This window comes from Lycorma delicatula, chromosome 12 (assembly GCF_047948215.1).
Source record: "Lycorma delicatula isolate Av1 chromosome 12, ASM4794821v1, whole genome shotgun sequence".
Taxonomy (NCBI): domain Eukaryota; kingdom Metazoa; phylum Arthropoda; class Insecta; order Hemiptera; family Fulgoridae; genus Lycorma; species Lycorma delicatula.
In genome coordinates, this window is record NC_134466.1 from 72,947,967 (window position 1) to 72,966,253 (window position 18,287).

General features: G+C 31.7%; 1 protein-coding gene across 7 annotated transcripts in view; it reads right to left on the bottom strand.

The window, feature by feature from the left end:
* The window catches only part of LOC142333283 (very long chain fatty acid elongase AAEL008004-like), a 379,873-nt gene that overhangs the window by 161,657 nt on the left and 199,929 nt on the right, over positions 1 to 18,287 (bottom strand). Inside the window, exon 1 of one of the 7 annotated variants that reach the window (XM_075380303.1) lies at positions 4,047 to 4,075. The exons of the other annotated variants lie outside the window; for them this stretch is intronic. The gene's annotated coding sequence lies outside the window, so the exon portion shown is untranslated. Of the gene's footprint in view, positions 1 to 4,046; positions 4,076 to 18,287 lie in introns of those variants that run through there. 7 annotated transcript variants of the gene reach the window in all.

The following is an 18,287-nucleotide window of genomic DNA, read 5'->3' on the forward strand; positions in this document are numbered from 1 at the left end:
TCCAAAAGAGACCAGAAAATGTTATTTTCTGAAAGCCGACTGATAAAAGCAAAAATAAACTGCGTCCTTCGTCGAATATTCATCGAGTCGAAAAAACATATGTATGTACGTGTCGCAATGCTTTTGGCGTAATATTTCAGGACTGACCGAACCGATTTTCTTAAAATTTGACTCCAAATATTTCAATTTATGAAGCATCGATCGTAATATTGTTTTTTTTTTAAATTCGTTAATTCGTTAAGGTTGGAGGATATCGCGAAAAAAATCGATTTCGTTTTTCTTTAAAGGCATTTTAGAGAAAACTTTATAAAAGACAATTTGTTACCTACAGTGCACGTTATATATAAATTATACACATGTTTTTTTTCTAAAAATCAACCTCCGCTTATTGAAATGTATGTTTTTTATTCTTTCGCTGGATTAAGAAAAAAGATTTTTTTTAAAATTTAAATTGAAAACAAAGAACAACACAAAATTGCACGTGCGTGAGTAAATATATGTTATATGTAAGAAGGAAATAACGAATGAAGCTTCTTTAAATGGAAAAGATATAATTATAACATACCTTAACTAGTTAAAAAAACAGGTTTTAAAAAAATTATACAAATTTGTAATCAGTTTTTAAACTAGTTATCCTCGCTAACTTAATTTTATTTATTATAATTATTATATACATATATAACCTACATTATAATTCTATTACGTACGACTAACTACAAGCAAATGGTACCACGTGAAAATGTAAAAAAACGAAATTATGAAATTCTTGTTTTCTATTAGTCATTCTTTTATTGGGATGGATTTCAAAGGAAAAATTTTTAATTAAAACAAATACGAATGAATAATTTTTATTTATTTAAAAATTAAAGTCGATGAAAGACGTTATCCTGCCAAAAATTATGATATACTAAAATTCTTATAGATTTGGCAAAAAAATTTATGAAGTTATTATAATTCTATATATGAAAATTTAATCGTTTGATTTACGAGGTTCTACCCAAAGGTTTGGGGAATTTTACCGTAAAAATAAAATAGTTTGCCGTAACTTATAATTTCCACTGTCTCCTTCAATCCCCTTGGGCATTGATACAGTGATACCAGCGTTTTTCCTAAGATTCCATGCATCCCTCGAAGTCTGCACATTCTGCGTTTCTTCCCGAATCTCCTCAATTTTGTTAAAACGACGGCCTTTCGATTGAAATTTTATTTTCGGAAAGAGAAAAAAGTCGCACGGGGCAAGGTCAGGCGAATAGGGCGGGTGAGGAATCACTACCGTCTTTTTGGAAGCCAAGAAATTCCGAACGGCTAGCGATGTGTACGCGGGCGCGTTATCATAGTGCAGAACCCGGCTGTTGTTACCCCATACATCTGAACGTTTGCGCCTAATTCTTTCACGTAACCGCTTCAAAACTTCACGATAGAACATCTCATTGACAGTTTGACAAAGAGGAATAAATTCCTTACGGATAATGCCTTTGATGTGAAAAAAAACGATCGTCATGGACTTCACGTTACTGCGAACTTGGCGTGCTTTTTTTGGCCGCGGTGAACTTGGCGTCTTCTACTGCGATTACTGCCGCTTAGTTTCAGGATCATACCGGTAATCACCGGTTACGATGTTGGACATGAAGTTAGGGTCATCTCTTGCTGAAATTTTCAATTCGCTACAGACAGCTACGCGATTTTGTTTCTGGTCGCTGTTCAACAGTTTCGGTACGAATTTTGCAACGATGCGTCACACGTTCAAATTGCCCGACAAGATGCGTTGTACGGACCCGTATGACGTTTGTACGATTGCATAAAAATCGTGGATCGATTGACTACGATCTGCAACGATAGCCTCTCGCACTTTCGCGATGTTTTCCGGTGTTGCGCTTGTCGATGGTCTTCCTGAACGACCTTCGTCATCGACTGTAGTCGTCCATCTTTGAATCGTTTGAAACACAAAAAAGTTTTACTTTTACCCGTAATATTGAATAATAATTAATATACCCGATACGACGCAAAATCTGATTTTAAGGTTTAACATAAATTAATTTTATAAAATTGCCTATAAACAAAAAAAGCCGAAGTTTCCGGAAAAGTTACGCTATAAAAACATTTATCTACTTTTGGAATAAACTATTGAGTTGCCATCATGATACCGATAACTCATCGTTTCTGTTAACGGCTTCCAAGAGTTTTACATATTTTTGAAAATTATCATTAATAAACCCTTACGGCCTTAATTACTTTCCAGATGTAGATTTGAATAATTTTATTACGTAATCTGTACCAATATATCAAGTATAGAGCTTTCTTTGAAATACGTAAATTAAATTCGATCACGGAATTCGTTAGAACCTCATCTTAAGAAGCGACAAAAGTCGATGAACTACGTTTACAGTTCTTTATTTCTTTCTTTTTCCTGTTTAGCCTCCGGATGAATGAGGATATGTACGAGTGTAAATGAAGCGTATTCTTGTACGGCCTCAGTTCGACCGTCCCTGAGATGTGCGGTTAATTTAAATCCGACCGTCAAAGATCACCGGTATCCACGATCTAGTATTTAAATCCGTGTAAAGATAACCGACTTTACTAGGACCTGAACGCTGGAACTCTCGACTCACAAATCAGCTGATTTGGGAAGACGCGTTCACCGCTAGATCACCCCGGTGGGTCGCGTTTACAGTTCTACACGTGACCTTACCGACAGTGAAAAAATAACCGTGAAAACATTATATTTCAGTTCAATTACATTATTAATAAAGAATACTTTCCAAAAAATACCTGAAATTTTGTTAGACAACGTTTTTTTCCATTCGATGAACCACGGGACTCTAATATGTCGTTTTATTCATTTTTTTAATATACCTTTACGAATCGCGCCGCTAGATAGCAGAACTTGATAGTATTAGGTAGCGTACAAGAACGTAAAATAATAAAATTTAAAAGAAAATATACTAAAGCTTGTTTTAATAGTAAATACTGAAAATCTTTTTAATTCCCAAAAATAAAAGTATTAGTTTACAACAGAATACTAATTTAAAAAAAAGGGATAAATAAAACATAAATAATCGGATTGGTAAAATCGAATTTAACGATAAAAATCGTGGGTTGCACTTACAAAGTAATAACTGCAATATTACATCACAGATTTTCGATTCGAAAAGGGCATTATAATAGTTTTGTTAAAAAAGGAAAAAAATGAAGTGGTATGGTGAAGTGTATGCCGTAAAATTCAATCTGTTTGTTCTAATGCAATAAATTTTAATAATAAATCCGTAAGATAATAATTAATAAAAATAATAATAAATAAATAAAAGAGTAATCTAACAAAACGCAGCGATATATAAAAAAATTACAATTAAATTGTAAACGGTACGGTAAGAGTCTTGCAGATATAATTTCTTCCGCTCAAAAAACAAAATTTTTGTAATATAAATAAAACTGTTTTTAACAAAACGATACCGATATCAAAAAAAGTTAAAGACACTACATTTCTATTTCTATACTTCTCTATTTCTCTAAATATTAAATATATGTATAGACAACAGATAAACAATGTTTAAGCGTTCCATATAATCAAAAAAATAAAAAATAAAAATTTGTTACAAAACTCTTACCGGCCCGATTTCATTTATATATAATACATATCACATTTACAGAAAAAATACAATTCTTATGATTATTCGTTGTTTAATAAATGATATCGAGCCGGTAGGAGTTCTGTAACGATTTTAAATTTATTTTTTGATTATATGGAACGCTTAAACATTGTTTATCTGTTGTCTATTACATATATTTAACATATATTTGTTTTAAAGAAAACTCAAAATTAATAACATATTTTGATAACAAAAATGTAGCGTCTTACCTTTTTTGAAATCAGTATCGTTTTGTTAAAACAGTTTTATTTTTATTACAAAAATTTTTGTTTTTTTGAGCGAAAGAAATTACATCTGTGAGACTCTTACCGTACGGTTTATAATTTCATTGCAATTTTTTTTAATATAAATTACGCCAAGGCTTAGATATTAATCATAAATAAACAAAAAATTACTTACGAATAAAAGTATTCAACGAATTAACAACATACCTGCAAAAATACAAAAAATAAAAATCAATAAATAATAGGGAAAAAGTAATTTAAAAATAACACAAATTAAATACTATTAAAAAATTTTGTAAACTTTTTTTTAAATTATTCTACATATCTTGATCGGTTTAGCAGTAAAATCTTAATCGCAAATCAACTATTTTATCAGAATAGTTGATTTTCGAAGTCGCAAGTTCTAAATTCAAATCCTAGTAAAGGTAAGATACTTTATATAACGATTTATTCGTATATACTAGATACCGGTACGCTTTGACGATTGAGGTTCAATTAACCGAACATCTAAAGAACGGTCGGCATGAGTCTACACAAGAAAACTACATCGCGTTTACATGTCATATATATATATATATGAGGATAGTGATGCTGTCTGTAGCGGGATCGGAAAGGAATTGTTCGGTATGAATTGCTGTCGCCCGATCAAATTTTTCTGTCGATACAGGGAAGATTATTCTAAGCCGGTGATTCTCAACCGTTTTAGCTCCACGACCCCCCGAAAAGTAAAAACAAATATATATAATGAATTATTCGCGTCCCCTCCTGACCGCAAAGCTAAAAGCTTAAAATTTCGTCAAAATATTGCACGAGTGTCATATGAGACGTGAAAGTATTTTCCATATATAATCGGAATGTTTACTCGTACTTTTTCAAATTACGTCGCAACTTTGCCAATTCGTGCATAAATAAAGGTTCATTTTGAAAATCTAAATCCTGCGCTACTTTTGAGAAACTCTTTATTTAATCTTCTATCGAAAGTTTTAAAATATCGCAATGTAATTAAAGGTAAACATTTAATTATGTAGATTCGGTAGTTCATGTGTCGTTTCGAAATATAATAATGTATTGTCTACGTACATTATTTTGTATTGTAGACGTTTTTATGTAATTAAAATAGATTTCCTTGTAACTAACAAAAGATTTCGGGGTACTAAATAAAACAAACAATCGGCATGGAAGAAACGTTCTAACCTTATAAGATTTAAGTTAAATGCATTAAGGATTGTCCTTGAATATATACAATATTACGATAACAAAATGTAATACATATATATATATATATATATATATATATATATATATATAAAAGAAGATTTTTTAAAATAATGAAGTGCAATGAAAAAAAAAAAAACGAGAGTGTTGTCGCAACTCCCTACCAACTCGTTCGACGATAGACACCGAACTGTCATCGATGAACCGCGTTCGACATACAAATGCTTTTAAAACGAGGTCTTATTGTATTACTAACCAGTAGAAAGCAAATAAATATCTAATCGCTTGCACGACCGATGGTAAAAGAATAAAACAGTGATACAACAATCAACCGTTAATAAAATTACATACGATAAACAACTACTTCTCTTTCTGTTACGCAATCTAAACGTACTATCGTGTAACTGACTGCACTCGGTATATAAAATCGAATTCTATTGTCTAACGGTCAAATATACGTCTCTGTATGCACTTAAAATAACAGAAATATTAAAATTATTAAAAGTCAAAATTAATAAGAAACGATGCTGAGGATATTTAAATGTTAAATCCCGAATGGGAAAAAGTCGTTTTCATTTATTATCGTACGGCATTTAAAATTTAAATACCTAAAAAACAGTATAAATTAGTGGTATTTAAAATTTAAAGATCCATTAAATCAAACGTATACTTTTAATTTTATTAAAGTGTTCAAACGTAACACTTTATTTCTTTTGTATACGTATTATTCATTTTAAAAAAATACATACACACATTTTTCACGTATTACCATTAGAATTTATAAATTAGAAAAACTACAAAAAACTTTAAATAGGTAACTTTTCCTAAATTTTTAGTACGTTAAAAAAAGTATACCGCATCGGCATGTTTAAAATCCCGACTTTTCAAATTTAAAATGTATGGAGTAATCATTTCTCATGTATTTCACATCCCATCTTCAGTTATAACTAACGACAAAATATACACAAATTAAATGATCTTTCGAGAAAAAAAAATTACCTTAATTTTCATAGATAGTTGTGAATTTATTTTTATAAATATATTTAAATTATATAATAAATTAACTTTTTTCTTAATTGCGTTATTTCTTTTTAAAACTAATAAACCGTAAAGAAAAATTTATATGTTAATATATACGTAGAGAAGTTGGCAAAGTATTGCATAAATCCCGGCTGAGCCGGTCAAATACCTCGCACAGTTTTTCCATAGTAAAATATTTCCTCTTCTCAGAAATTTTAAATTCATACGTTAAAGGTCTGATTGTAATTTTTATAATAAAACAATTTTATATTTTTCATAAAATAATATAATAAAAATGTAGTAACGCGTTTACAAAAATTTTTCGGTATCGGAATTGTTTAATTATCTTAAGACATTATACAGAATGATTTTTTAGTCCTGTTACCCAATTTTAAATGTAATTTAAGAAAGGGAAATTTAGGTGGAATAAAAAAAGTATTTGTTATTTACAAAAGAGATTTAATAAAAAGCTATTACTTCTTGTAAAGAATACGCTCAAAATGCCCACCCCCTTGCGGTTATACACGCACGGACTCTTTTCAGCATATTAACAGAAACCTTTTTAAGAGTCGCATAGGAAATAATCACGATTAAGTCTGTAGTATTGAATTTAAGTTCATCAATAGTGTGAGGATTGTTTTTGAAGGCCTAGGACTTAATATAGCCCCGCAAAAAGTAGTCACGAGATGTGAGGTCTGGGGACCTTGGAGGCCATAATGTCTTGTTTATTATTCGATGTTGCAGAAAATCCACGGTTTCTCGAGACGTGCGGCATGTAGCGCCGTCTTGCTGAAACCAGCAATGTAGTTCTTGAGGTTCCAGGAGGGACACAAATCGATGCACAATATTCCTGTATACTTCACCGTTTACTGTCTGTTCGAAGAATACGGGTCGGACTATACGATGACGAGACATCGCACACCACACACCAATTTTTTCAGGCTGCAAAGATTTGTGTTGTGAAGCGTTAGGATTTTCAACCGCCCAAATTCGAGAGTTTTGACTGTTCACATAACCGTCGAGGTGGATCCAAGCTTCATCAGTAAAGAACAGTGTTTAAAAATTTGATTATTTTGTCGTTTACGAGAGACCTAAACCGACGGCAATATTGCAATCGCTTGTTTATATCTGGAGGCTGAAGCTCTTGGACTAATCGTACGCGATACGGATACGATTTCAATTTTTTAGCGGCTTTCTGAACACTCGAATATGACAAACCGACTTCCGTGGAACGTTTTCGTAAACTTTTCCGTAGAGAATTGAGCGATCTTGTTTTCACATTCTCTAAAACGTCCATCTGTCAAGCGAGTCGGTCGACCGCTACGTTTTCTGTCGCAAACACTATCTGTCTCTCGAAATCGGTTTGCTAGCCTAGAAATAGAAATTTTTTCTGGCGGAGGAACACCGACAAATTTAATTTGAAACGATTCTTTTACACTCGCGTACGATTTCGTAGCAAAATATTTTTCAAGAATGACCTATGTTGACGGGATATTTTTTCTTCGGTATGTTTAGTAGAATCACTTACTAGAGTTTGGTCTCGCCTTTAAAGAACACTCTTTATATATACTACGTATAAGAAAATCCCAATTTAAGCGAATGGTGTTTTCGTTGTTCCCATACCTCAAAACGTAAAGGAAATTCATTTTCACCCTCCGATTCTACCAAGCGAGGGAAAGTAATACCGTACTTTTCTCAGAAAAATCAAAGAAGCAAAATCAATTTTTAGGTTTGACTCGAATAAATTTGTTTAATTACCGGTAAACAGATAAAATTTGTAAAGAATTTAATTCTGTGAAAATGTATATTTAGTAACGTTGAATGACGATGAAAAACAGGTTTTTTAATTAAATATGACTTTTGTTAATAAAAAAAAACCGTGGCAGGAAAATAGCGCATTATAATTATAAATCAAAACGCCAATCGTTTACACATTAAAAGAATATCTTAGAACAAGATAAGGTTAAATTAAAAATAATAAAATTAAAGAAAAAAGCTTATTATTCAAATTGTTAGACGAATATTCCGCCGATTTAATTTCGTATCTATTTTTTTTTAAATCTCTAAACAACGAATTTTTCTTTTTAAATATTTTCAAGGATCGTCTTAGTTAATTTTTTAAATTTTTAATAAAAAGCTTGTAAAAGATTTCCGATATTTGTTCCCGGAGTAAAATAAAACCACGTCCTTTTCTTAGAACGGGTCATTTTAAAACGTTATCCAAAATTAATTTAATAATGATTTTGCATCGGTTATAAAGGAAAATATCATCCTACCCCAGTAAAGAGCATTTCTATGTGTGTCTGTCCGTCCCTTTCAGATTAGCACCGGAATGTACCGATCGCTAGCGGAAATCCCGATTCGTTAGTATCAATTTCTAGAGTTAAATTTTTGATTTAATTTTCGTTATACCGATTTTCACCGTCCGAAAAAAAAATTTTACACAAGAGGTAATCAATTTTGGACAATAACCCCATTTCCGAGACGCCGACCGCCAGGACAGCCCGCCCGGAGGGCGTACCGTAGGCACACATCTGCAACTAGTAATTGAAATTAAATAAAATAGCTGCCCCATCTACAATAATTTTTAGAGAAAAACGCTGTAAATTACATAAAACATAAGGTTTTAGGTTTGACGTAAAACGAACTTCATTAAATCGCCTAAAAATAAATGTAAAATGTAAAACATTTAATTATAAGAAAACAATCGAGTAACGTTGCCTAAAAAGTGATAAAGAGTTTACGAAATATTTCGTATTTACACACAATATTTCGTAACAAGACGTAAAAGACATATTTTACTTAGAAATATTACCTTTATTATTTTCTTGGGTTAACCGATCGACTATACAAACTTATAAATTAACTACAAAACGTTTCACTTACAATTTTCTAAGCTTCCTTAGGTGACTTGACATAATCGTACAAACATCATACAAAATTTTCTTACATATATTAAAGTTAATATTCGTATATAAGATATATCGTAGCAAATATTAAAACCAGAATACCATTTTTTCATAAATGAACTGGTACATGAACGACCCTTTACACGTATATATGCGTGTCTGACCGTATTTTCGAGAGAACATAAATTGTTTGCACCCAACACAGTAATCATTTCATCTACTGAAACGTCTAGACATAAACTACCACCGTCTATTAGTTTTACACGCGATATTTTACGATAAATCGATAAAATTCATTTCGATAAAAACATTTTTCTATATTAAAAAAAAATAAAAAATAAAATTAATAATTACACGTTAAAAAACGATAATAATCTCTAATATGTTATACGTTTTTTTTTTTTTTTAATAAATATAAATTGCAAGTTTGATGTACACAATATTATTATAATAGTTTAGAAAACTCCTCGATTTTTTAACTAAAAAAAAAAACACATCGTGTTAAATAATATAGTGAAATACCGATTATCCGGATAATTAGAAAATTAAAAAGGATTACCGTGCAATATTTCATACATCATTCTAATGTTTAACGGGGGAAAAAACAACGAAAATATAAAAAAATAAATGTATTTCGGTAAAATTAAAAGAAAATATGTTCGATATAATAAATAAAAAAAACAAACTCGTTGACGATTAATTTATTTTTAAAAAATGCAACGAGCACAAATTTGCTAAGAGAATCAGAATTTACAAAAATTACTTGAAAGGAATCCAAATTTACACACTCTACTGTTTTAAAAGTCATTTAAAAACTTACAAAAATTCGGAGTAACAGTACAAGGTCAAAAGATAAGGATGCTACCATTTTCTGATGATATAATTATTCTAGCCGAGAGTAAAAAGGATTTAGAAGAAACAATGAACGGCACGGATGAAGTCCTACGCAAGAACTACCGCGTGAAAATAAACAAGAACAAAACGAAAGTAATGAAATGTAGTAGAAATAACGAAGATGGACCGCTGAATGCGAAAATAGGAAGAGAAAAGACTACGGAGGTAGAAGAATTTTGTTATTTGGGAATTAGAATTACTAAAGATGGACGAAGCAGGAGCGATATAAAATGCCGAATAGCACGGCCGAAACGAGCCTTCAGTCAGAAATATAATTTGTTTACATCAAAAATGAATTTAAATGTCAGGAAAAGATTTTTGAAAGTATATGTTTGGAGCGTCGCTTTATATGGAAGTGAAACTTGGACGATCGGAGTACCTGAGAAGAAAAGATTAGAAGCTTTTTAAATGCGGTGCTACAGGAGAATGTTAGAAATCAGACGGGTGGATAAAACGACAAATGAAGAGGTGTTGCGGCAAATAGATGAAGAAATAGGCATTTCGAAAAATATAGCTAAAAGAAGAGACAGACTTATAGGCCAAATATTAAGGCATCCTGGAATAGTCGCTTTAATATCGGAGGGACAGGTAGAAGGAAAAGATTGTGTAGGCAGGCAACGTTTAAAATATGTAAAACAAATTGTTAGGGATGTAGGATGTAGAAGGTATATCGAAATGAAACGACTAGCACTTGATACGGAATCTTGGAGGGCTGCATCAAACCAGTCAAATGACTGAAAAAAAAAGTATCGAACTTAATGTATTATAAAAAAAATACTGTACTAAATAAAACACAATGACAATCAATAATAAAAACATACCTTTAAAAACTCTTGCAGAGTTCATCACAAGACGACCGACTTTTCGTTATTTTATTTTGTTTGTTTTGAAAAAATTATCAACTCATTCTAATCAATGATTTTACAAAGAAAACCGATCAAGAAATAAATAATAAATACAAATAAATAAACAATAAAAAAAGCGAAAAAAATAAAATTATACAAAGATATAAATAATAATTAAAAAATAATTTTATTATATAACAAAAAAAAAAATCAGTAATAAGTTAATAATTACGACACCCGCACTAATTCGCAATCAGAAACAGACTGATTTTCAGAGTGCAATGCACTACATACGTTCGATTAACCTGTAGAACCTACACGCAAGCATAAAGTTTCAACTCGTTCACCACTGTGATTCGCTGCATAAGAGGGAATGACGAATACATCGCTACAAAGTCAATATAATCTCAGCTAAAAAACACATCGTGACTTACAACTTGGTAACACTACCTGAATACGCCGAAAAATAACGCTAACAATAGATACCGCAGATAATGAAACGTCAACGCTTGTAGCTTGTACGCTTGTAGCATCATAACCAACCGCGCTTCTGACTTGCTCCGCTCAAATTTTTTCGACCTTAAATCGATCGTAACTCAAGAACAAATCGACCGATCGTTATCAAATTTTCACGAGCACAACTTTTGATATACTAGCACATCATATCTAAATTTTAGTGAAATTTATGGAGCGGTTTTGGAGATTTACGAATCACAAAATTTCATTTTCAACCTCCGCTCACACCTCCGACCAAAGGTAATGCTACTTTTCTTCGAAAAGTCGGTAAAAACAGTATTTCTTATTTTTTTTTTAAAATCTGTAATCTATACTTGCTTAAATTACTTTACAAGCTGCAACATAACCTAATGGATTTCAACAAAAATCTGTGTAGAATCGCATTCGTTTGCTAGTTTCAACCGGTATGTAGCGAAAGACAGTGATGATAATTTTTCGTGTGACGGCCCTGGGTACAAGTCATCGCCAACTTTTAGTACGGCCTCTACGATACATATTTGATGATCCATTAATCGACACCCTCAAAGTATTAGTTTCTAAAACGCGATATATCTTCTGCGAACTTCCTTATATTTTCGTCATCTTTAAGATGCGTTTCGTCAAGTCTCGCTGGCAACCATATTATTTAATATTTTATCGCACGGCTCTCTTCAACGTAACGCTTTTGATAATATTCCGATGTTTTCGGAAGAACGTGATATGTTTTACGCTATAAGTATTGCAAAAACAAACCGGTTTTGTTTGATAGAAATACAATTCCTGTTGAAGGGAAGTTTTATTTGAATAGCGCTTTAAGTATTATAAACAGTGTATTAATTGTTTTTTTCTAGTGCGGATGTAAGGAGTTCGGATAATAGACACCCGGAAAATTGGCGTCCTATATAATAATAATAAAATAAAATGAAAAAAAAAGCTTGCCGTTATAATTAACTCAAAAGCACTTTAAAATGCTGTCGCGTGTTTACGGCTCGATCAGGATATTGAGAGATAGATAAATGAAAATGTTTATATGATTACAATTTATCAGTTAAAAACCTAACTAAAACAAGACAAATCAATAATAATGACAACAGTAATAATAATAATAATACTACGACAATCGTAAAATAAATAATAAAAAAAGTATAGTAATCAGAACCACAATAACAATAACAGACAATAAAAATAAATCCGGCAATAATAATTAGAATAATGACAATAAAAATGGCGACGGTAAACAGTAATAATATTAAATGTCAATAAAAAATAAATAATCATAAATACCAATAATAAAAATAAACTGAGATTACATACAAAACAGAATTTAAAGTAATCATAAGGATTTATTCGCAGGTAGATAAATAATGAAAACCAGAATTCAGTACCGTTGATAAAAGTTGTAGCATGACCGCTAGTCTTAACACTTTTAACCGTTCGTCTTGTATTAATAATAATAGTACAACAGATAAGACAAGTATACAGTTCTTTCACTGCAAATACTTTTACTGTCCACAAATAAAACTATCCTAACACTTTACGAATGAAATTTAATACATTGTCTCTTTCGCTTAAAGTCTTTCAGTAACTAACCGACCCGTTTATTGTTTCCGTTTACTATAATTACTCGTGGCGTCACCTTAGTTGCATCGAACTTGCACTCGAAATTCGTTCCTTCACTGACCTCCTCGCGGAACTGATTTTTAACCGGTCTTCCCCGGAGTATTTATACTCCTACCCTCTTTACCTGCCGGATCGGACCCATCTCGAAGCGCGAGAACGATCGACTGAGCCCTTTCGTTTCCGTGCATTCCAATCCTTGGTCCGGTAACTCTTCTCACGAAACGACATCTGTTTATTGCGTGTCAGTGGGCAGTATTACAAAAGAAGATTGTTAAACGGACCTGTTATCTTTAAGGGCATTTTTGGATTCCTCCAGAAATGGACTAATTCCTTTCCGGAGTATTATACGTATTTTATACTATTTTCTTTTTAAACGGCAGGAATTCGTTACTCAGGTCCGCTATACCGCTCTTGTTACTATACTTATTAAATGGAAATAATAATATATGAAAATAAAGTTTAAGAAGTTTGAGTTTTATTAAAAAAAAGTAGCATAAGAACATTACTATATTATTGTAAAACCGAAACAAGAATCGTTTCGATATTGGAAAATATCTGCAACAAAGTTCTATTAAAAACAAATAAATAAAAACTTATAATAATTCTTCCTCTTTCACTATTTGTACAATATTCCTCTCCGTTAAATTTTTTAATTTATTTTTTCAAATTATTTTTAAATTAAATATAAGATTTTCACGTTTTAATATTTTTAATAATACGATGAAATTTATTCTTATCGTATCGTTTAATTTTTATTTATTATACTGCAGTTTTCTACCACGTTTAGGTCCGTTTTGCTTTTAATAACAAAAAGGTAAATTTTTTAACCGTCCGTGCTCAGTAAATATTACTTGCATAAATCTAATCGATGTTTACAGACTTTTCCAAGAAAAGTACGGTATTACTTTCGGTTAAAGGAGGAGGGTGAAAATGAATTTTCTTTACGTTTTGAGATATGAAAGAATAGCATTCACTTAAACTCGGTTTTCTTATATATATATATATATATATAAGAATTATATATTATATATATATATATACTTATTATATATATATACAGACTATATGTATAAAATTGTGTGGTTCTAAAATCACCAAAACTATTGGACCAATTTCATTGAAATTTATATATGCTGTAGTAATGTATTTGAAATTGTGCATGTGAAAATTTGATGAACATTTTCGAGTCCTTTATAAGTTAAGCTCAATTTGAGATTACATTTACTTTGTATTCTTCATAGATGTTTATGCATGTGGCTCACAGCGACGAGCGATTGAAACTTGATGCTAGCGTGTAGGATCTACTAGTTGATCGAACTTTGTACTCTGAAAATCAGTGCGATAAGTCGAAAACGCGGTATTTTATAATATACTAGTATAATATATAAAATAAAAAGAGATTTTTTTTTGTAATGATAAACTAATTCTCATTAATCCGCTACAAAATCTTTTGAGAAAGCTTGTACTAGCAATACGGAAATGTAATTTACTAGCGTATAAAAAATGGCATGCCTGACCGTGATTCGAACACTTTTTTTTACTTCCTTGTACGAAGTAAGTATTGCGATAGCAAAAATTTCAGTTTAAGATTTCAACGGAAATATTCATTTTGACCATCCCTGAATCCATTTTAACTAGTTCGGCGTGACATCTGTACGTACGTGCGTGTGAATCTCGCATAAATCAAAAACGATTAGCCGTAGGATGTTAAAATTTTGGATTTAGGAGTGTAGTAACATCTAGTTGTGCACTTCCCTTTTGATTGCAATCGACTGAACCAAAAGTATTCAAAAACGCCCAAATCAAAAAAGGTTGTATTTTGAACTTTTTTTTAATTGCAGTAATAAGTTCTCATCGAGAGCTTTTCAACTATATATAAGCGATATATATTTTCATCGGTTCCAGAGTTACAGGCAAATATAATTTTAATTAATGAAATAATACAAGGGTAAGGCACATCGGTTCGAATCAGACTTCATCTCTTTTAGTTATTAAGAAATCAATATATTCAAATTAAAAAAATAAGTTAAAAAAAATGTAAACGAAGCCGGATTTGAACCGATATATGCACGGGTACGGATACGACACGTTCTCAATTACACCATTTTACTTGAGCGATGTGAAAAAAAATTAATATATAGACCGATATAAAAAACTGATACGGACACCACAAAAAAAATGTGATGCAATGTGGTGTACACCACAATGCAATATTGTAACTGTCCACTATATTAGAGAATTGGAGGATCATATTATCTAACTTTCAAATGAAATAAGTTTAAATGAAGCGCAACAAAAAATGCGTATATGTAATTTATTAGGCGTACAAGGTCAAATTGTGTCCAAATCATATTTTTATGTTTTGTCTCTGGAACCGCCTAAAGTATTACTTTAGAGAATGATATATATGAATGAAAATCAAGTGTAGTCTTTTACAGTTTCAGGCCGACCATTACTGAGACGTGTGATTAATTGAAACCCGACCGCCAAAGAACACCGGTATCCACGATCTAGTATTCAAATCCATGTAAAAATAACTGCCTTTACTAGAATTTAAACGCTAGAGTCAGAAATCAGCTGATTTGCGATGACGAGTTTAACCGCTAGACCAATCTGGTCGGTAGGGATTCGAACCGCAGACTTGACAAGCCGAAACCCTACTACTCCAAGCCAAAATCGTAATTAGATCTATTATTTACAAATTTTATTTATTTATCGGCAATTTAACAAGGTTATTGAACGTCAAACCTATTATTTGCATTTTACAAATATTTACTCAAAAATTACCAAAAACCCATATTTATAACCTGTTTTATTCAATATTTGACATCTAAACCGATTAAATTTATTTCTTAATTTACGTTACAACTTTTTATTTTACCCTTGTTGAAGATCGATCGAAATTTCCTTATTGGTGTAACGAGAAACGAAGCTTTTCCACCCGCATATTTACACGATTTTAATTTTTTTTACGGGTGTAAAAAAATAATAACTGCATATTAAAAAAACAAAAAAAAATTTAAAACATTTAAGTTTATTTAATTTTTTTAAATAGAAGATTACGAAAAAGATAAACGGTAGACAGACGATAAATAATCACATAATGATGTTTTGTACTATTATATATAATAAATAATTCTAAATTAAAAAAAATTATTTAGCTTTATACCGATCAAATATTTGATGTTAAAAAAGAGGTTTCTTATTGATATACGCACGACACAAAAATTTATTAATAAAACAACGTGAAATACGTCAGGAAAATAAAACAGATATCATTTTTAACAATATATAAAATAAAATCTGTAATACATTTTTTCTTTTCTTTATTATTATTTCCCGTATAAATTGGAAATTGATAGATGTCAAGTACATGACTTCACTTGTATACTGTAGGGTACAAGTATACCGACATTACAACAACAAAAAATCCGTTATTTGTTCGACAATCGAAAACGAACGAATAAAAATAGATAATAATAGAAAAGGAAAAAAAACGAACATTTTTTTAAATGTTTTTATACAAAAACCTAGTTTTTCCGTCAATTTGTAGATTGTGTATTCCTTATATATTTTTATAATTTATTTATTTTTTTTTTTATTTTTGAGGCCGTATTGGACCGCTTTAGTCATCCGTATTTCAGTTCCTCTTGAATTTCTGTATTAGTCTGGCCTTTCGATTTTCCCAGTATTTCTTCATTCTATCGGATCGTTGCTTTCTGACTTCATCTGTGACCTCCACTTTGTTATGCCTTTCTAATTTTTTAACGGTGAATCTATTATTTTGAAGCGCGTAGTAAATTTTCATTTTATCGCAGGCGTCCTCAACCCTCAAGCCAATTTCTAGAAGATCTCTTTGAATTTTCCACAGGTTTTTTTGTTAATATTCCTTGTGACCGGTTGTTTTAGAATTCGGTCGTTAGGCGTTCTTAATGTGTAGAAAAAATGGGAAATCCTTCGTTCTTTTCATTTTACTGAGAATCGAGGTCGATTTGTTTGTAGACTTTTTCATTTGTGGCAATTCGCATCCTTTTGATAACTTTTATTTAAACAAGTTCTGATAATTCGCCTTTCTGTTTTGAGTAATCGTCCGTTTTACTTTCATTCTTAATCTGAAAGATAGTCTCACAAGCATAAAGCTCCACCGGAAGAACTACAGTGTTATAACGGTGAATTTTGGATTTTATTGAGACGCGTGTTTTATTGTAAGTTTGCCAAGTTAGACTTTGCAAATATAAATTATATTTCAAAATAATAAAAATAAAAAACAAAACAATTTATGCGGGAACAACTGCATTTCCTAATTAAATTAAGAGAACCTTTTCAAAAACTAAATAAAAAATTATTACCTAGTATTTCTTTTATATTAATTTTATTAAATATTTTACGAATGATAATCGCCCCGCTTCAAAATTATTGTACAAAAAGAAACGTCGACTGAAAAATAAAATCTTTAACGAAGGTCTTCTTGTCTCTATATTAGAACCTTTTACAGCCTGACGACATCAAACCGATAATCTCACACCGTGGCGATCATGTCGACAGGAATCGCTTCTCACGGCTGCTGTTATTCTTTTCCGCAGGTGGTAAAACGAATCGATTTTTTCCTCGGTAAATCGTTACGTAACCCCGTAAGAATAAACGAGTCGGCTTCATATCGGAAATTCGCGGCGGCCGATCGACGGAAGTTTTTGACTATCCGACCTTCTGGAAATCCCTGTCGTTAAGGAGAATCCACACGCCTTCTGCACGACGCGAAGGGGCCTCCATCTGTCGGAAAATTAGGCCTTCGATATTTCTAATTTGCGAAACATAAATATCTCTAATATGTCCGAGTCGTAATAATCTGAACGCGGCCAAGAATCGTAAGGGAAAGAAGCTCTGTTTGTACTGCGGTACACCGCGCCAAAAACTGTCCGCTCAAGAAGGCGAGGAGTGCTCCCGTACGTGTGAATTGTTCCCGGATCGGAAAGCCGGCCGGCCATGACCCTAGGTCGAAGGATTGTCCACGTGCAGGCGCGCGCGGGACTTGTTGCTCAGTCGGATAGATTTTTAGTTTGACGTTGAGGTAGGTGGCAGCTATTACGGTTTTCTGTTGTTTTTATTTCACGTGAGGTAAGATTACGGTCAGGATTTTTGTCGGTTAATTATTTTATAATAATTTTTTTTTGGGGTTGGGTATCGGTGTACATCGGTAGTTTGTTAACGTAGTTCTGGATGGTAATTTGCTTGGTTTTATTTTGTTATATGTTAATGTTTTCGTTGTTTTTATTTAAAGTTTCATTTTTGTCGGTTCTATTTTGTTTTTATTTCCAAGTGTTTTTTCCCCTGAGCCGAACCTGCAATTAAGCATAAATAGAGCTCCGGGGGGTTCCATCGCCTCAAATTACCGCGGCAGAACTCAAGGTCCCACTCAGC